We start from the raw sequence: 21,804 nt of genomic DNA, 5'->3' as shown, positions 1-21,804 counted from the left end.
GTGGTGGAGGCTGGTACAATTGCAGCATTTAAGAGGCATTTGGATGGGTATATGAATAGGAAGGGTTTGGAGGGATATGGGCCTGGTGCTGGCAGGTGGGACTAGATTGGGTTGGGGTATCTGGTCGGCATGGACGGGTTGGACCGAAGGGTCTGTTTCCATGCTGTACATCTCTATGACTCCATGACTAGCTTGTTAAATGAGCACCATTATCTAGAAGCTCAATTAAACTTGCCTTCATCACACTTCCAGGCAATCCATTCTCCACCCTAATTATCTGCTGGAATCTTCTTATACGTCGTGCGATAAAGACATGCAAGTTCTTTCGAAAATAAAACTTATTAATTTAACAACTGCACTACATTTAAGACCTAATTCTTCAGAGGTACACAGCTATCAATTAAATGTTGCTTGCACTGTTTGTCTTTGCCTCCTGTTGAAGCAACGACACACAATTAGGAACAAAAAGGTGCCATGCTCCCGATGTCAATCCAAGAGAAGGTGGTTTCCGCTTCCGAGTGAAAGGTGACAGTTTGTCAGAGGCCGATGGGGAGGAGGAGGTGGTGCTCGTTGCCGGTCTCAGTCACAGCTGAACAAAAGCTGGCGCCTGGCCCAGTGTCGTGCAGTTTTCCGGCTCCGGGCCAGGTTTCCGGTCGGTTTCCGTTTGTCGCCCGGGAGCGGCGGCAGCCACACGCGGCTCACACGCGCCCGTTGTTTTGTCCCCGAGCGCGGGAGGAAGAAGCGCGCGCCTCAGGTAAGAGAGAGCGCGAGCGGAGCCGGCCGGGCGCATGCGCTGGATGGGGGTGAGCGCACAATGAGGGGGCCGCGAACTCCGCGAGGGTGCACGTTATAACATCCCCCCCGACACATCTGTACACCCGCACACTTCTACCCGTCCCCAGCCCCAGCCCCAGCCCCCAGCCCCCTTTATTCACCGTTCACCTCCAGGGGTTGCATTCCACTCTTCACTTAACAGGGATTCCATGTCCCCTTACTCCCCAGGGTCTCTATCATCCCTTTTTCTCTAGGGTCCCCAAACCCTGTAATGTCTACCCCCCCCCCCCCCTTCACTTCCAGAGGGCCCCCATCCTATCCAGGATCTCCCCCTCCCCAATCCACCCTTCCCCCTCCCGTGCCCACTCCCCCCTCCCCCTCAGTCAGGCAGAAGATACAAAAGCTTAAACGCATGTGCCAACAGATTCCAGAACAGTTTATTCCCCACTGTTATTAGACTTCTGAATGGACTTCTCAAATTTTAAATTTAAATGTTGATCTCTCTTTGTGGCCCTTTTCTGCAGTCGTAACATTGTATACTATTACTATACTAATGCACTTTGTATGGTATGATCTGCTTGTACTGCACGCAAAACAAAATTTTTCATTGTAGCTAGGTACGTGACAACAAATCAAATCAAATAATCCTCCCTCCTCAACATTCTCTTCATCCAGTTTCCTGTCATCCAGTTGCATAATTCCTATTGACCCTGCAACATCCTAGGGAGACGTCTTGTATCCACCTTCCTGTGTGCTAAATTCTGGCTTTTAGCCCATCTCTGATTTGTTCATTTGACAGTTGTCAAGTGTGCGTTTAACTGCTGACACCCTGAACTCTGCATCACTTCCCTTACACCTCCGTAGTTGTCCTACTTTAGGACAATGCTTAAAACACATTTTACTAGCGAGTTTTGAGAAGATTCATAGCTCAGGTTGAGGTTCTGGATGAAGATTTGCTCAATGAGCTGGAAGGTTCATGTTCAGATGTTTCCTCACCATACTACGAAACATTTTCAGTGAGCCTCTGGACGAAGCATTGCTGATGATTCCTGCTTTCTATTTATATGTTTGGGTTTCTTTGGGTAACATCTTCAGTGAGCCTCCAGATGAAGCATTGCTAATAATTCCTGTTTTCTATTCATATGTTTGGGTTCTTTGGCTGAACATGAACCTTCCAGCTCAGTGAGCAAACCTACATCCAACACATTTCAATGGTTTAGTAATTCCTTATGTAACATTGGTGTCAAACATTTTGTTTGAATGTTTTTGTGAGTGCCTTGGAACGTTTCACTATGTTTTAGGGTACTATAGAAATGCGGATTGTTTCCCTCTTTTCCCTTCTCTCCCCACCCCCCACACATACACACACGGCATCCCATATACATACTCCCTAAGCTATGTTCCAAAGTCTGGCCAGGATATCCCTGCGCATCAGGAGTATCCCCGTTGAGGCAGCAGCCCAGGCATCTCCCGAGTGACTAGTCTCCTCAACTGGCAACCCTGTTAATCTTTTCTCCGTGGTTCACGCTATTGCAATCTGATTGTATGATCTGAACTTATTTCTTGAGAGCTCGGAGGAGCAGCCTCATCTGCCTGAAATTCACGCTCCACCTTAAGTATCGGAATGAATTGGTTTCCTTGCTGTGATTTCAATGCATTGTATCCGGACAGCGCTGAGTTGGAGCTGTCATTGCAGGCACTGAATCCACATCCAGTGAATCCATGCAGAAATAAAGTATTAATGCGTCGTTATTAGGCAAATGAATTGGATGCGGGCCATTCACATGGTACATTCGCTTCAACGGTGCATTGCAAACTGAGCAGACACTGACAAAGCATTGGGCAGCCATCGGCACCCCTGTCCATTCGATACTGGAGTGGCAACAGCTCCCAGGCTCTTTGTATCGCAGTTCCTGCAAACAGCCACAGCCAATGCTGGGCAGGCGCGGGTTGTGTGTGAGAGAGGGAGATCAGATCAGTGCATTTTCAGGCTGGTAGGAAAAGGCGTTCGGCATCCTGTGTCTAAACAGCCGAGGAAGCGGGGGAGGGGAAGAGAGGAAGGAAGGAGGCAGTGAGCGAATGCATTGGCCGATGGTGCTAATCTTTCATGCTCCCGGTTCGCAAATGTAGATTCAGTTACTCTGCTGTCTTTGCATGGACTGCGCGCAGGATTTCTCGGTGGACCGCCAGTGTTTTGCAGGGTCGAGTGGAATGGTAATGAATGAAGATGCCTGTCCCGCATCTTGAGCATGAGGAAATAAATAGTCCCCTAGTTGGGACGCGATCCGTTTTCCGAGCAGATTGAACGGTCAGATTGTTTTCTCTGGGTCAGACTACGCCACATACCAGTTAATTTAATACATGAGCGAGCAGTAGCAAGGAGTGGTAGCCCAGGGGTTCACATCCTGATGTAAGTCGGCATAGTGTGAAGCTTAATCAGGTAAGAACTGCCTGAGAGCACTGCCTTGATTCTCCAGTATCCATCTACAGTACTAGAAATTGAATTTTATGCAATCGTTTTACTTAGGTTTTTTGGAAGATTTTTTGACGTTGGTGGACTGATGTAATGACAGTGAGTTTATAACGAAGGAATTGCTCTGGATATTTTGATTAATGTTTAAATATGTTTTGGAAAATCCTTCAGAAGAGTATGTAATGGTAAATCCAAACTGATCGAAATAGCATTGTGCGTGGAGCCCTCAGAAACCACTGTTCCCTCTGTCACCAATCTCAATGAGAACAAAGATGCATAAGGAGAAATTGAATTAAATGAACACAAGTTTGGTCAGCTTCTTGTTCTCTCCTTTCCTGTGATTTAATTTTTCCTTTTTTGGAATTGTTTGTAGGCTTATATTTCCGATGAAGCCTCAGTCAGTGACTTCCATCCAATTTAGTTCAAATTAAACCTGAGAACAAGGAAGCTCTGATTCAGTGAAATCAACATGGATTATTGAGCTATAGTTTACCAATTTGGGTAGCGTGCCTTTCTTTGTTTTGAGGATGTGAACATTGGCAAGGCCAGCATTTATTGGTGATCCCTAATTGCCCTTCAGAAGATGGTGGTAAGTGCCTTCTTAAACTGCTGCAGAGCATGAGATGTAAGTGCATGCACAGTGCTGTTAAGAAGGGAGTTCCAGAATTTTATCTCAGAGATTGAAGCAATGGCAGCAATTATAACTCCAAGTCAGGGTAGTCTGTGGCTTGGAGGGAAATGTGCAGATGGTGATGGCATCTGCTACTGTGGACCTTTTTAGTTGGTAGAGAAACTGAACCTTCATGAGTAATTGCAGTGCATACTGTAGACTGTAGTACAATAGCCACAGTGTGCTGACAGGGGAGAGAGTTGGTGCATGGGGAATTGATTGAGCAGGCTGCTTTTGCTTGAATGATATCGAATCTCTTAAGTGTATTGGGGCTGCACTAATCCAGATGATGGGGAACATTCTATCATGTATAATGTGTGTCTTTATGATGTTGGAGTCAACTTTAGGCTGTTTGATGAGTTAATTGCTGCAGAATTCCTAGCCTCTGAACTTTTTAGGTCACTATTTTTAAAATTTTCCTTGAAAGTGGAATCGCACGTAGATAGGATAGTGAAGAAGGCATTTGGTATGCTTTCCTTTATTGGTCAGAGTATTGGGTACAGGAGTTGGGAGGTCATGTTGCAGCTGTACAGGACATTGGTTAGGCCACTGTTGGAACATTGCTTGCAGTTCTGGTCTCTTTCCTATCGGAAAGATGCTGTGAAACTTGAAAGGGTGAAGAAAAGATTTACAAGGATGTTACCAGGGCTGGTGGATTTGAGCTATAGGGAGAGGTTGAATAGGCTATTTTCCCTGAAGCGTCGGAGGCTGAGGGGTGATCTTAGAGGTTTATAAAATCATGAGGGGCATGGATAGGATAAATAGGCAAAGTCTTTTCCCTGGTGTTGGGAGTCCAGAACTAGAGGGCAAAAGTTTAGGGTGAGGGGAAAGATATAAAAGAGACCTGAGGGGCAACATTTTCACGCAGAGGGTGGTACATGTATGGAATGAGCTGCCAGAGGAAGTGGTGGAGGCTAGTACAATTGCAACATTTAAAAGGCATCTGGATGGGTATATGAATAGGAAGGGTTTGGAGGGAATATGGGCCAGGTGCTGGCAGGTGGGATTAGATTGGCTTGGGATATCTGGTCGGCACAGACATGTTGGACCGAAGGGTCTGTTTCCGTGCTGTACATCTCTATGAATCTATGAATGTGGATGTTGCTGGATGAGCATCATTCATTCCCCATCCCTAGTTGCCCTCGAAGGTGTTGATAAACTGCCTTCTTGTACTGCTGCAGTCCACATTGCTGTAGGTAAATCCACTTTTCTGTTAGGGAAGGAATTTTCAGGATTTTGATCCAGTGATGGTGATACAGTGGTGATATATTTGCCAGTCAAGATGGTGATTGGTTTCAAGGGGAACTTGCAGGTGGTGATCTTTGCAGGTATCTGTCTTACCATGTAATGACCATTACTGTACCTCTGGGGAATATTTGATTTTAAATGGTTTTTATTTAATATGAATTCTGCGTCAACAGGTTTGTGTAAACAGCATACCAGAGCTGCATTACCTCAAATCATGAAATGTAAAGAATATTTGAGTAGGACCTCTCATGTACTGAGTGTTAGTTGTACTGATATGGGAAAGGAATTGGAGGACTGACTTTCAATTGTTCCCATGTACATTCTTGTGTCCAGTGTCAGCGCAGCTTTTAGCTGGCCCTTTAATGTTGTATCATGCAGTAAAACCTAGGGAATGGGAGAAAAGGAATCTTCTCATGAAAAAGGGTCTTGTCTGCAAGAAAGGCCAGATTACACACAACATTCATTCATCAATGTATGCTTATACTGACCTGTTGGCATTGTGCAGTGCAACAAAAAGCAATCCATGTGTCTTTGTTTTTGCTCATGCTTTCCTGCACCATTGCATTTTGATCCAGGTTCAAAAATAGCTGGTGGCTGTTTGATTTTGTTTTCCAAATCTTTGTCTTCATAAACACATCGGAGTTGATGAATTTCAAACATGTTAACCAGGATTACCTCAGGATAAAATTGACTGCTGGTAAAGAAAGAAACCTTTTTCCCTGCTATTAGTTTAGATAAGCGACAGTGAATTGACAATGAGCTATCAGTGTCTTATGTTCCTGAAAGTTCTGATCTCTGCTGGGATACTATTCTGAAATATTAATTGACCTCCAGTAATTTGCCTGTGTACAGTCCTTTTGCGAGTCCCACCCCAGGGATGTTGAGGTCCGATATTAACCTAGTTAGGATTAGCATGATTCATGCTGGTTGGGATTTGGTTTTGGGGCTGTCAGGTCTCAATGGGTGGTGCATCGAATGTTGTTTACATCCACTGGAATGATTCAGTTTTAAAGTTACTTCCATCTGCCCTTTTTGAGTTGAAAATTCACGTGTTTGTGATGTCTACGTTTTGTATGTAATCAAGGTCTGGGTATGATAATACAAATGTAATCTTGGAGAAACGTTGGTGCTTTGACCACCATCGATAGATAAAGACTGAAGCCAAGCAAAGACAGTGCCAATTGAGCTGGACCATGAGGGAGAATTATTGGGGGAGGTTGACTCATAACTAGTGTCAATGCTACAGGGAGGTGTGTGAGAAGATTGGCAAATAAAAGAGATGGGAAAGATGAGAACAGTCAGTGGGTTGAATGATATTTGAAACCTGGTGCCCAGGAAGCAGTACGCTATCTTGGAGTTGATAGTTTCAGGTAAAGTTAAGAACAGAGAAAACAGGTGAAAAAATGAACAGGAAGTTGACAACTCTTATAGGTCATTTGTTGGAAGAGTTAAATAGACAATATTTTAAATCTAGAAGGAAAAATCCCCATTGAGTAAGTGTGGTGTGAACAAGTTTTTTTTTTGCTGGGTTGGCAATTACGACTTGACAAACATAGGTCAATCTCCTTGGAGCAAAGAAAATTAACTGGAGATTTAGTGAAGTTATTCAAAATTATAACGCATTGGTAGTAAATGAGGAGTTGGTTCCAGTTGCAGAAGAATCAGAAACCAGAGAATATAAATTTAAGATAATTGGCAAATGAGCCAGAGGCAAAATCAAAGTTTTCTTTTTATTTTGGGCAGTGAGTTATGATCTGGAATGTATTGCTTATGCAGGTGCTGGAGGTAAATTCGGCAAGAACTTTCAAAACGGATCAAATATATACTTCAACAGGATAAATTGCAGGCCTTTTGGGGGAAATGCAAAGGAATGGAATTAATTGGGTAGCTTTTTCAAATCATTAGTATAAGCACGCAGGTCTGAATAAGCCCCTCCTGAGCTGAACCATTTTATTCATCCTTGCCAGCATTGCATATAAGCATGCAAACATCTGTTGGAGTTGATAGGTGGTGCATTATAATGTAGCATTTATTGTACCCTATAGAAAAGCTTTGTAAGCCTTTCAATAGCCCTAAAGTTTTGCCCCATAATGTATATTTGAAATGTGCTTGATTCTAAGACAGCTTGACCTCCTAATGCTTTGTTTCTAAGTACGAGGATTCTTTCTTTTAAATGACTGATTGTAGGTTTGACTGTAACGCCCCATGACAAGTTCATTGACTTTTTTTTAATACATATGTGTGTATAGATTTGGATTATGTATTTATTTTCAAGTTTGGGATCACACTTAGGAGGTTGTGATACTCCCAATGATTCCTAATACTCTATATTTGATGTTGCAATAATGATGAAATAGTATTACATATTAAAGCTAGGTTGCTGTCATTCATAGAATGAGAATGTGCAGTTGGTAAATTTTCTTTTGTTATTCCTACCACTGCTTCATGGTACTGCTAATTCCTCTTCAAGTAAGCAAGCCTGACTTGAGGAAAGCACTCCTGTAAGGTCATAAAGGTGTAAATTCAGTAACAGAAATGCTCATCAAGCTGATTGCTTTGTTTTGGATAGTGTCAAGCTTCCTGAATGTTGTTTTGGCCAGGTGAAATAGTGCTGCTCTGATGTGTCCTGCTGCCCTTATTCTTGATGTTTAAGGAAGTGGATGAGGTACCATTCAAGTGGCTACTTTGTCATGGATGCCGTTGAATTTCATGAATGTTGTTGGAGCAGCACCCAACCAAGCAAGTGGAAAGTGTCACATTATACTACTAATTTGTGCCTTTATATGGCAAGTGGGCTTTGGGGAGTCAGCAGTGTTGAATTGAAGACTGGCATCTGTGAAGTTGTGGTCCTCAGAAGGATGCTGAGATCAATCATCCATTTGGAACTTATGGCTCAGAGTCATTGCAGACTTGTCAACCTTTAGGTTCCCCACTCATTGTGGATGGGTATACATGTGGATTCTCCAATTAGTTGGCAACATCATTTGTGACTGGATGTGGCAGTCTTTGTCAAACTTTGATCTGTTGTGTATTGCATTGCTTATTTATACTGAGGCAGCAGTGTGTGCTGCCTCTGCTTTTCAACTCCTATGCAGTTCTGGCTTGTTGGTAATGGTAGAGTGAGAGATATCCCTGGCCAGGCAGTTAGAGATTTTGGTGGAATTGATTTTCGCCTGCAGATGTCCCAGTTTAAATGTATCCAATGCTAAGGTTGATATCTGGTGTTCTTTTCTTTTATGTTTGACTTTTCTGTAGGGGTTGGATGCATCTGAGTGGCTTGTTCAGCCATTTCAGATGGTAGTTAAGAATCAGGTATATTGCTGTGTGGTTGGAGTCACATATCAGCCAGACTGGATAAGGATTGCAGAACTCCTGTTCCACAAAGGGTGAAAGACAATCACGTCCCAAAAGTACATTAGTGATATGTTCTTTGGAATCCAGTAGTTTAATGATCATTCTTAAGACTGACTTGTTAATGTCGACTTATTTAAACTTCCCAGCTGCAGTGGTGGGATTTGAATTTATGTACAGAGCACATCAACTCTCGATTACTCATCTTGTAACATTACTGCAATTATAGTTTTTTTAATTGTGCTATTGAAGTTGGGGATAGTGTCTGTCTTGTTGGTGATTGCTTGTTACTTGGATAATGTGTTTTAACTGTGTATTTGGATAATGTTCATGGAGAACTGTTGATGAATATCTAACCCAGTTATTTCATTTGAATGTGTTTTATTTGTCCTGGTGAGAAATCCCATTCTGATAGGTGAGTCCAAAATGTATTGATGGAATAGATTCATACAACACAATCATTTTGTTTCAAAGCTGGGTTTTAAATAATTCTGGAACAAGTTTTGGATGGAGAAGTGTTCTCCCTAGGGATTTGGCTGAGTATATTCTCTCCTGCAGAAGGATAGTCTGAAGTATTCGTGAATTTTGAGAAGATGTGTAGCTATGGTTGAGGTTCTGGATGTAGGTATGTTCACTGAAGGTTCATTTTCAGACATTTCATTAACATACTTGGTAACATCTTCAATGAGCCCCTGGACAAAACACCACTGGGGTTTTCTGCTTTCTATTTATATGTTTGGGTTTCCTTGGGTTGGTGATGTCATTTCCTGTTCTTTTTCTCAGGGGGTTGTAGATGGGATCCAAGTCAATGTGTTTGTTGATAGAGTTCTGGTTGGAATGCGATGCTTCTAGGAATTCTCATGCATGTCTGTGTGTGGCTTGTCCTAGGATGGATGTGTTGTCTCAGTCAAAGTGGTGTCCTTCTTCATCTGTATATGAGGATATTACTGAGAATGGGTCATGCCGTTTTGTAACTAATTGATGTTCATGTATCCTGGTGGCTAGTTTTCTGCCTGTTTATCCAATATAGTGTTTGTCACAGTTCTTGCACCATATTTTGAAAATCACATTAGTTTTGCTTGTTGTCTGTATAGGGTCTTTCAAGTTCATTAGCTGCTGATTTAGTGTGTTGATGGGTTTGTGGGCTACTATGATGCCAAGGGGTCTGAGTAGTCTAACAGTCATTTCCGAGATGTCTTTGATGTAGGGGAGAGTGGCTAGGGTTTCTAGATGCGTTTTGTCTGCTTGTTTGGATTTGTTGCTGAGTACTGTATTGATTGGCAATACCTATACAGTGTATTCAAAAAGAATGGTACCCAATGAACACAGACCGGCAATTCCTCAGCAACAAACCCAAACAAGCAGACAAAACGCATCTAGAAACCCTAGCCACTCTCCCCTATATCAAAGACATCTTGGAAATGACTGGTAGACTACTCAGACCCCTTGGCATCATGGTAGCCCACCAACACACTAAATCAGCAGCTAATGAACTTGAAAGACCATATACAGACAACAAGCAAAACTAATGTCATTTACAAAATACCATGCAAGATCTGTAACAAACACTATATTGGACAAACAGGCGGAAAACTAGCCACAAGGATACATGAACATGACCCTCTCTCACTAGTACCCTTACATACATATAAGGAAGGACATCACTTCGACTGGGACAAGCCAAACACAGACATGCACGCGAATTTCTAGAAGCATGGCATTCCAACTGGAACTCTATCAACAAACACATTGACTTGGATCACATCTACCACCCCCTGAGAAAAAGAACAGGAAGTGACATCACCAAGGAAGCCCAAACATATAAATAGAAAGCAGGAAACACCAGCAGTGCTTCATCCAGAGGCTCACTGAAGATGTTACCTAGTATGGTGATGAAACGTCTGAAAATGAACCTTCCAGCTCAGCGAGCAAACCTACGTCCAGAGTCTGAAGTATTCTTCTGACCTGCTTGAGCAATATAATTGATTTATTTGTGGTTCAATCATTCACCCATCACACCTGTGCTCACTCAGATACATTTTCTCCAGGACAAGCAATGCCCGATTTTAAAGTGCTCATCTTATTTTCAAGTTCCCCTGACCTCACCTTGCCCTATTTTTGCTGCCTAGCAATCCTTTTGAGGTGTTTGTTCTCCTTTTAATTCTAATGTCTTGAGCTTCTCTGATTTTTATTTACCCCACGACTCATGGCTATAAGTGACATTTTACTTAGCTAGAGCTAATGATCCTTGTGACGATAAAAAGGAAGTCCCCTATCTTTCTGAAATAATTGGAGAATCTTATGCACTTTGGCTTGGTAAATATAATTAACTTAAACCAAACAGGTTACGAGTAGTACATAAGGTTTTTAAAAGGTTGCATTAAACCCTTTCACCATCTAGCTGTCAGTTATAGTACTGGTGAACAGAACTGCTCTGACAGTCTGTGAGAACAAGTTGTGACAATGGAGCACAGGTGTGATGGGTGAATGATTGAACCACAAATAAATCAATTATATTGCTCAAGCAGGTCAGAAGAATACTTCAGACTCTGGACGTAGGTTTGCTCGCTGAGCTGGAAGGTTCATTTTCAGACGTTTCATCACCATACTAGGTAACATCTTCAGTGAGCCTCTGGATGAAGCAAGATCAACCACCTGATGTGGGAGCAGCGCTCCAAAAGCTAGTGCCTCTAAATAAACCTGTTGGACTATAACCTGGTGTTGTGTGATTTTTAACTTAAAGATCAGTACTGTATCAAAGACCTTTCAATTAGAATCCTCTGGGTAGCTTGCAGATAAGTCCAAATGAGGTAAACTTAAGCAGTTTCTGTAGGATTGTATACCATTTTAAAGTAAAGTGGTAGACGGACAAAAGGTGAACCTCTTCAATGAAGGACATATCTTTGTTGACAAGAAGGGAAGCGCCCACAATACACTTTCCTTCGTATAGGGAAACATCTGGCATAGAGATGTTTTGGATAAAATGAGTGATGTCTATCTCAAGCTCAAACAGCATGATCATGCATTCAATTATCCTTTGGATACTCCACCAGAGTTCATGTACTTTCCATAAGTAAAAGGATGTTGATTCAATTTAGTTGTCTACTTAGCCCTCCTTTTTTGTCTTAAATTTATTATATTGGTAGAATATGATTTTTAAAGATGATCAATGATGTGTAAGTCCCATTAACTCACTGTCCTTCTAAATTTGACAAAGGCAAATTAAATAGCATAGCAGCTTTTACATTATTTAGCTGTGTGTGGCAGCATGAATGCTGTGACTTTCTAACAACTTGAGGAAAGGACGAGCCTGTAGCTGGGAGGTATTATGGTCCCAGACAAGATCACTAACTTTTTTAGATTGGAATCTGGTTAGGTCCTGGAGACCACTTTTTTGATTTTAAAATAGACACAATGTTTGAAAGTGTTTGCTTAAAAAAAAATCCACAAAATTTCAGAGTTTTGAACAAACACAAAAGTTTGTAAATAAAAGATTACAAAAATAGTGCCGAAAATCTTCTGGCAATATTCTGTGGAGATTGTATGAATCTTGAATGAATGGAGATATAAAACAAGATTCCTGAAAATAAAGGACTTCTATTGGTACAGCATGTTTCAGATCCTTGGTGCGCTTAGAGTCATAGAGGCACACAGCACAGAAACAGGTCCTTTGGCCCAACTCGTCCATGCCTCCTAAACTGAACTAGTTTCATTTGCTTCCATTTGGCCCATATCGCCTTCAATCTTTCCTATCCATGTACCTGACCAAATGTCTTTTAAATGTTGTGATTGTACTTGTCTCTGTCATTTCTTCTGGTAACTCGTTCCATATATGCACCACACACTGTGTAGAAAAAAGTTGCTCCTGAGGTCCCTTTTTCAACTCTTTCCCATCTCACTTTAAACCTACACTTCTCATAGCAAGGGAATTACATTTCAAACATAATCACTGTTGTTACCGAGAGAAATGTGAAAATTTCCCTGCTCTTGAAATAGGATTACGGAATGTTTTCAAATGAGAACAATTTGGGTTTAAAGTATCATCAAAAGGGCAGCATCTCTTTATGTAGGAAACTCACTGTAACAGCCAGATTATTTGGTCTGAACATCATTTGTTATTTGTTGGAGTTTACTGTGCCCAATTTCGCAGCTATGTTCTTCACAGGAACAATAAAGCTCCAGCCAGCGAGTGCTTTTGAAGTTTAAAAAGCTTTAGGACATTCTAGAGATCATGAAAGGCTTTTAATAAATGTGAAACTTCTTTTATCACAGTTAAAGATCAGCCTGGATCTTGTGCCAACATTTGACTTAAAGGCAAAAGTGCTTCCACTAGTTATTTTGCATTTGGCTTTAAATCTGTTGGTGAGGGCTTGTCACCCAGGTCCTCTGATCAAATCGCGATCTTAAAAGAAGCATGTTGAATCTATCCTTTTTGTAGTAATTTGCCTCATCCTTTTGTTAATGAAAGGAAATGTTTTAGAACGATTGTATTTGAGCAGAAACAGCTTTTTTAATGGTCTCTTAACTCCTCCAGCTCTACAGTCAGTGTCTCCTCACATTTCTTTGTTATGCAGGACTTGTTCATGTGATTTCGGTGTCCTCATACAAGAAAGGCAAAGTGTTAATATACAGACGTAGCAAGTAATTAGGAAGGCAAATAAAATCTTTCTGTTTACTACCAGGGATGGAGTATAAAAGGGGCAAGTCTTACAGTCATGCTAGGCACCAGTTCTGATTCCCTGATATTGGAGACAGTTCGGAGAAGATTCACTGAGTTGATTCCTGGGATGAAAGGGTTGTCTTAAGATGAAAGGCTGAGTACATTGGACCTATATTCAATGACAATTTTTCGAAGAATGATCTTGTTGAAACTTAGGGGCTTGCTTGAGTAGATGCTAAGAGGATGTTAGTATCTAGAATGAGGGAAACGATTTCTGAATAAGAAGCACTCTTACTCAAAATGACAAATGGAAGGAATTTCTTCTGAGGGTAGTGAATGTTTGCACATCTGTAACCTGGGGAATTGTAGAAGCTGAATAATCGATGGATGTTTGAACAATGTCAAGATATGTGGTGAAACAAACATTAAAGTGAGGTTGAGGCAACATTCAGATCACCCATGGTTTTATAGAAGGGTGGAGCAGCTTCTGGTTCAATAGCGTTCTCTTGTTTTTACTTGAATAAGTTTGAGTTATTGTCCTTTCACATTCAGGATCTAAAAAGTGAGGTAACTGCCTCCTTGTGAGAAGCAGAATGGTTTATTTATAAGGTTTCAGTGTTCTCTTATTTAAGTTGAGGGGGCTTTTTAAAATGGAAGCCATGGAATATGTTTCAATCTGGTTACAGTCTAGTTTGTACCTCTGGTTTATGCCAGTTTACATTACTAATGTGAGCCCCCTTGAGGCATTACAGATTGACAAGTATAAAATGGTTAGCATTAATTTCTTTCTGGAAGAAGGTTCTGTTATCTATTTAAGTTCTTCTTCCTTTCTGTGCATTTATGATTGATTCCCTTTTGTTTTATTTTTATAACTCAAAAGCCTTTGAATAAAGTTATGGATCCTTTACAGACCTCTGGATGAGGTTTCTCTTTGGTAGGTGTGCAAAGAGTGGAAGTTTTCAGATGCTTCAAACCTGGACCTTAAGAGGACTTAAATCTTTACAAAAAGAAATGATTGATCTGTTGATGAAGCAGATGAGAGAAGGAGCAAATTGCATTCTTTCTGTCTGTCTGGAATGGGGTTAGTGTGAAATTGATACTAGCCAAACCTGTAGAAATCAGGTCACAACATTTACAACAAGATCCACAATATATGCAATATTTGAATTAAACAAAAGCACATTCTTTTGAAAATAGGTTTGAGGTTTTAAACAGCCTCTGGTTTATTTTACATATTCTTCAAGAATTAATTTTCTGTTGTTAAATTTGATGTTAGGAGACTCTAGGTAGCAAAAGAATTGACAAATCTCTATCTGCTTCTGCAGTCTTCACTCTTCTCTTGCCTATGATCTGTCATTTGCCATTTCCAAACATGGTATCTGGACATTTTAGGCATTTGACTTAGTTGACTTGAAGGTTGGATGTGGCAGATGTCTGGGAGACAAGCAACTAGTTTTAACTCTTACTATTTTAAACACATGAGGTCTTAAGCTATCATTTTGTGACCACTCCTAACTAACAGCAAAGCAATTGTGGGCAGTAAACCAGTGCACAAAGAATATAAACACATTCCATCTCCCCCACCAATAAAACAAATAGACTTAGGTACTGAGGAACCTCGATTATCCAAAAGTCAATTATCTGAATTTCAGATTATCCGAACAAGATCGCAAGGTCCCAATGCTTGGCTAAACTGTGTTATCCGGCATTTGATTATACTCCCCTCACGTGTTGTTCGGATAATCGAGGTTCCTCTGTATTCCATAAATACCATGTACAAATGATATTCAAGCTGTTCTATTTTGTGATCTAGCAGCAGAGGACACAATGTGTTTTTTTTAGTCGGATAATCTTTTCAATGTGGTGACTTTGTCGGGCATATGCCCGAAACGTCGATTCTCCTGTTCCTTGGATGCTGCCTGACCTGCTGCGCTTTTCCAGCAACACATTTTCAGCTCTGATCTCCAGCATCTGCAGTCCTCACTTTCTCCTATGCTGAAGATTCCTCATTGTTCCTTTTGAGTTGAGAACAGCTACATATTGACAGACATGCCAAAAGCACTTGCTACAGCAAGTTCTCACAGATGTTTGTAATCGCTTGACTGATTTTATTCAGTCACCTACTGTGTATTCCGATTTAAGACTCCATTCAGATTGACTGTATTTTTAAAAAATAAAACTTATGAATGTTCGGAAAAAAGACCAGGTCAACTTGTTTGATTTTGAATATTTTGTATCATGATCATTTTGAACAAATGGAAGGCATTTTTAAAAACAAATTACCAACATTCCTTTCACATACCATTTTGAAGAAAGAAAATATTTTTCGTGAAATTTCTAGGGTTGAAAAGATGGGACCAGATTTGAGAGATTAAGCCAGTTAGGAATGTTGGAGCTATACCAATTCTTAAAAGTGTGGTGCTGGAAAAGTGCAGCAGATCAGGTAGCATCAAAGGAGCAGGAGAATCGATATATTGGGCATAAGCCCTCTTTGATGCTGCCTGACCTGCTGCACTTTTCCAGCAACACATTTTTAAGCTCTGATCTCCAGCATCTGCAGTCCTCACTTTCTCCTAGCTATACCAATTCTGTCCTCTTAAACCACAAGAAATAGGAACAGGGTAGGTCGTTCGGCCTTGAATCTACTCTGCCATTCAATAGGAACATTGCTAATCTGACATTCCTCAACCACTTTCCTGACCTTTCCCTATAGCTATAGATTCTTGATCAGTAGGGAGTCAATCTGAGCCTAAAATATACACAAAGTCTTTGCTTCCGCAGCACTCTGTGGCAGGGAGTTCCAAAGACACTCCACCATCTGGACAGAAGGAATTCCTCCTGCTCTCAGTTTTAAATTGCTGCCCCTGGTCCAAGACTCTCCCACGAAGGGAAACCTCCTCTCAGGATTTACCTGTCATATCTCTTATGAATGTTTGTGCTTCAATGCAATCTCCTCTCACTCTTCTAAATTCCAATGAGTAGCGCTCCAACTTATTTAACCTGTGCTCATAAGATAAACCCCTCCATACCACGGATCATGTGAATCTTCTCTGAACTGCCTCCATTGAAACAATGTCTTTCCTTAAATAAGGGGACTAAAACTGCTCTCCGTACTCCAGATATGATTTCACCAGCGCCTTGTACAATTGCAGTAAGACTTCCGCATTTTTTATACTTCAAGCCTTTTGAAATACGGACTAACATTCCCTTTGCCTTCCTTTCCTACACTTGTGTATTTAAATTCTTAAGCAGCCTAATATGAGGTACCTTATCAAACGTACTCTGAAAAATCCGAATGTATTATATCCAATTCTACCCCCCCAATCCAAAAGCTGGATGGCATTGGAGCATTAAGTTTCTCTTCCACAAAAGAGTGACACATTCTAAAGAGCTCCCTTATTTATAGCCCTGAGAACACTTTACAGCAAAGGCCAAACTTCATTTTCTTGATTGATCTAATATCCATTAGCCAGCTGAAACTGCTTTGTTAAATTCAGTTCTGCCAAGAGGCAAATCTGTTTGATCTAACTTTGACAGTAGAAATATGATTAGAAAACTAGTGGCTCCTGATCTGATCTGATACTGTTGTCACTTAAAAGTAATGGAAAGAAAATAGTGTAGATTCATTAGGATTTTACAACCAATGAAAGGTTACAATCAGGGAGAAAATATTGAAAATTGAACAGTTTCTCTTTGATGTTGAGGTTGTTGAGTGGTGATAATTGAAACCTTTTGTGGTTCTGAAGTGATTTGATAAGATTTGTGGTTTGTTCTGTAGCGTCACACCTCACAGTCGAGATGTACTTGCGGTTTAGGTAATAAATTGTTTTAGATGTTGATATCTCAACTACAAGTCCTGTTGTGGATATTTGTCTCCAACAGTAGATGAGATTAAGTAAGTCACAGAATCAAAGGAGTCGATCAGCGCAGGAAGAGGCCGTTTGGCCCATCAAATGAGCATCATTATCTAGTGTCAGTCTCCTGCTTTATCCCCATACCCTGGCACTTTATTTTCATCCAAATAATCATCCAAGGCACTCTCAATGCCTCACTGTAACCTACCTGTATCATGTTTCCAGGCAGTGCATTCCAAAACCTAACTACTTGCTGTGTGAAAAAGCTTTTTCTCATGTCACACTTGCTTCTTTTGCAAATCACTTTAAAACCGTGCCCTCTTGTTCTTGTTACTTATACAAAACGTAACAGTTTCTCCTATCTACTGTATCCAGTCTGCTCATGCCTGTGAAAACCGCCGTCAAATCTCCTCTGAGCTGCCTTTTCCAAGGATAACTGTCCCAACTTCTTCAATCTTCCCTCTATAACTGAAGTTACTCATCTCTGGAACCTAATTGTAAATTACTTAACACTTTCCAATGTGTTCATACCCTTTTTTATAAATGTAGCCCCCAGAGTTATACATAACACTAAAGGTGAGATCCAAAAAATTGTCTTGTATAAGTTCAACATCACCTCCTTGCTCTTTTACTCTATGCTCCTATGAGTAAAGCCAAGGACGTTGCTTTACTTTTATCTTCACCTGTCCTACCATCTTCAATGACATATATACATATGCATCCAGTCTGCTGCACCTGGAATCCCTTTCGAATTATTTCCCTGATTTTATATTGTCTTTCAATGTTCATCTAACTAAAATGCATACCCTCTCATGCTCTGCATTGATCCTTGTTTGCCATCTATCTGCCCACCCCACCAACTTGTCTATGCCCTTTTGGAGTTCTACACTGTCCTCCTGTCAGTTTACAAGTTTCATGACACCTGAAAACTTTGAACTTGTCCCTTGAACATCACGATCTGGATTATTAATATGTATGGTAAGTGTTAATTCCTGACTGATCCCCCCAGCACTTGATGCAGGCCACTCCTTGCTTATGCTGTCAAACTACTCTTGATGAGACATTGTTGTTTCCCCACCGAGGGTACGTTCTGTGACTTTGATTCCTCTTGTACAACTTGGAGTTAGTTATGCTGTAATCGGACTGGAATTAACAAGTTAACATCTGAGAAATAATTAGGAAAATGTTAGAGCCTGTCATAAAGGATGGAACAGTGGAGCATTTAGGGAAGATAATATGCTTGGTTTCATTTACTGGAATACTTTGAGGTAACAAGCAGGATAGATAAAGGCAAAGTAATATATTTGGATTTTGAAAATGTATTTGATAAGGTATCTCACATTAGGCTACTTAATCCAAAGTGTTGGAGCTAGTGTATTAGCATGGATACAGGATAAGCTAACTGATAAAAGACAGTGAATTGAAATAAGGGCATTTTCAGGATGGCAACCTGTAATTTACGGAATGCCAGAGGGATCACTGCTGGGGCCACAATAATTTGAGTTGGATGAGGAAAGATGGCCAATTTTCATATGACCCAAAAATAGGTGTGAATGTATATAGGGTATAAGCAGGCAGGGAAAGAGTTAAGTCCTGAGTTTTGTGAAATAAGAGATTCAGCTGAGCATGACTCAGATCAGATAAGAACTTGTAGTTAACAATGGGGTGCTGGAGGTAAGGGTAATGGGTTAACAAGGTGGAAGAGCATTCATTATGTAGAGCCATGTAACAATATTGGAAGCATTTAGTATGTAAGGTCAATTTAACAAGGTGAAAAGTATTCGTTATGTGAAGCCAGTTGGGGTTAAGAATATTCATTGTGTAACAGCAGATGGCTTAATCTCTACTATTGATACTCACTGATTGTAATGGTCACCCAATCAATATGTATGTTATTTTTATCTGGATGCTCCTCCCTGTAAAATGACTATATAATTAATTAAGAAACTGCTATTCCAGACAAGATCGAGAACTCATGTCCCTGTGCACATGGGCGATCGTTCTCTCTTTTCCCCCCCCACCCCCAGGGCCCGGAATAAAAATGAAGGAGGTAAAACTACTGTGTCTCTGAGCGTTTTGCTTCAACTGAGGGGGGGATATGGGATGACAATATTGGCGCAGTTGGCAGGTTCCAAACGAATAGTTACTATTGGACAGTGTCAGCAACCATCTGGAACTTCGGTGTCTCGAGACAGATGGGCCCACAAGATTTTAAACCTTGGTCCCTCTCAATACTCCTGTGTGCCAGAGACAGTCCCCTCGCTCGATCACTCTCTATTCTATGGATTCGAGAATGGTAATTAGTTCAGTTAAGAGACACAGTTTCGCAAGCACGCTGACAAACAGAGGTTCGAGTCCTCTGCACTGTGCTGGGGTTCAAGCTCTCTGTGTTTAAATGAGATTCGAACTTTCTGTGATTAAGCAAGGGTTTGAGCTCTGTGTTTAATTGAGATTCAAGCTTTCTGTGTTTGAGTTAGGTTCAAGCCCTCGTGAGGAGTAAAATGAGAAAGGGGTTAAAGTCCCCTAGTGGTGAAATTTGAGGATCTGCAAGTCTTTGTCCTGGGGAGGAGAGCGGCTTGGACTGTGGTGTCATGTGGTCCACTGTGAGGGCTTTCTCTTTTTATAAGTGTAATTCCATGAAAGGATGCAAATAAAAACGAGAAACGCTAAAATTAACGTCGTACAAATGCTTGGGTTGAAGAAGGAAAGTTTCAATGTAAATTGTGCCTTGCTGAGAGTGTTTGATGTTTTAAAAATTTTTGGTTTGTTGAAATCCTTTTTAAGTAACTGTTTTGCCTTGCTTGAATCAGGATATCAATTCAGTGTGTTTTGTGGGCTATGTAATGGGGCAGATTTTGTTTTTACATTGAAGTTGTACAATATTATGTCTGTCTTAAAATTATCAAACTTGTAACCTTAAAACAAATTGATTGAGTGCCTTGAGCCTCTGATGTGTTTGAAATTCTACAATGCCTGTTTAAAAAGGAACAGTTGGTCAGTGGTTATGCTTTAACCAGATGAGAGTATTGTAGTAAAATATCTTTGCTGGTGTGTTTTTAATGCAGAGTGTTCATGAAAAGAAGAGTGCATTTTGAGTTTGATGTTTTGTTAAGATTTAAAGAGAATATCAGAACTTGAGGCTGAGCTGCTTAAATTCTGTTAATTATTGTTAAGATTTCATTGGCCCCTTCATATTGCAAATTCAAAGAGTGTTGATCTCTCCCAAAGTTGCCATTATAATTCCGAATGTTTTATTTGGGAAGTTTCATTTGGAGAACATATTTTAAAATATTCAGCATTTGTTTCCCACGAATATTTGAGATTTAAATCTGAACTGATACTTCCTCTTCAATTGCTAAAGCACAGGAAACATTGTTGTTTTCTTGCTGCTCCAGACTTTTGAAATATTTTTCATGACAGCTTTCACATTAGCCAAGTATCAACTTGTTAAAGGAAAATTATTTTTGAATAATCTACATGGGGTCCCCAGAGTGTTTGATTTTAGGACCATTGATTGTTGTTTGTAGTTGACTGAATTGTTTAGGCAGTACAATTTAGAAGTTTATGGATTGTATAAAACTTGATAATGTCAAAATAGTGAATAGAGTAAGACTTCAAGAATTCAATGAAGATTGAAATAGGCAGACACAAGTAAGTGTAGTTAAATGTGTGACCGTCCTCTAGGATGGAGAGGAAATGCAAAGATACTTTCAGCAGCTAACATCGTTTCTAGAGTTTCTCCATTCACAGGTAAAGCATGCCTTCGGACCACTGTCCACCCGTCCACAACCTGATCCAACAGATTCAATCAGCTCCCCAGTCATGACCATGAAAAACTAAGAAGCTAACAACCGTGTAGGGGAGGTCGGTACGCTTTTCATCAGTGACCTCCCTACGGACATTAAACCACGTGAGCTTTACCATGTCTTTTGATCATATCAAGGGATTTGATGGCTCACTGATCAAGCTAACATCAAAACAGCCAGTTGGCTTTGTTACATTTAACAGCAGAGCGGGAGCAGAAGCAGCAAAGAATGCTGCATTCACCTAGCCTGCAGTTACAGCTGCTGCACTGCACACTCAGAGGCGCTGGTATCTTCCATCTTAAGCACCTCTGGAAGGATGGAAGTCTTGTCAGTTTTATGAAGCATTTAACTGCCCTTATCCAAGAAATCAGATTTCTCTGTGGAGTGATGCACAAGGACAGACTGAATTTTGTTTTCAGGTTGGACTTTACTGGAGGAGAGTTTGGAGAATTGGCTCATTTCCACTTAACTTGGAGGGGATGGAGTGGTCACTAAGGACTGTGGGTTTAAGAACTTTACTGGTGAATTTTTTTTCCACGAGAAGAATCTTCAAATTCTATCTACTGTAACGGACTAGTAATTGTTGTTGTTATAATCATTGCATGCTGTGTGTCAATAACTTGCTTAAGACTCTAACATCCAGTATTTATGAAAGCTGGTAGTGCCATTTCGGTGGGTTATCATGAAATGATAAAAGGAGGGAATGAGAATGTGATTCGGGTATTAGCAGACAGGGAAAGAGTTAAATCCTGAGGTTTGTGAAACAAGAGGTTCAGCTGAGCATGATTCAGATCAGATAAGAAATGGCACCATTAACAATTGGGTGCTGGTGGCAAGGGTAACAGGTTAACAAGGTGGAAAAGCATTCATTATGTAGAGCCATGTAATAATATTGGAAGCATTCAGTATGTAAGGTCAGTTTAACAAGGTGAAAAGTATTCATTATGTGAAGCCAGTTGTGTGACAGC

At 40.6% G+C, this 21,804-nt stretch overlaps 1 protein-coding gene across 2 annotated transcripts in view; it reads left to right on the top strand.

Moving 5' to 3' along the window:
* Positions 1 to 240: 240 nt before the first annotated feature.
* LOC122564602 (zinc finger and BTB domain-containing protein 5) overlaps positions 241 to 21,804 on the top strand; it is a 35,482-nt gene continuing 13,918 nt past the window's right edge. Inside the window, exon 1 of one of the 2 annotated variants that reach the window (XM_043719694.1) lies at positions 241 to 754. The gene's annotated coding sequence lies outside the window, so the exon portion shown is untranslated. Of the gene's footprint in view, positions 755 to 2,835; positions 3,215 to 21,804 lie in introns of those variants that run through there. The other variant, XM_043719702.1, reaches the window with a different exon arrangement.

This window comes from Chiloscyllium plagiosum, chromosome 2 (genome assembly GCF_004010195.1).
Source record: "Chiloscyllium plagiosum isolate BGI_BamShark_2017 chromosome 2, ASM401019v2, whole genome shotgun sequence".
Taxonomy (NCBI): Eukaryota; Metazoa; Chordata; class Chondrichthyes; order Orectolobiformes; family Hemiscylliidae; genus Chiloscyllium; species Chiloscyllium plagiosum.
The sequence above is the reverse complement of the archived record's forward strand: the minus strand, read 5'-3'. Positions and strand labels throughout refer to the sequence as shown.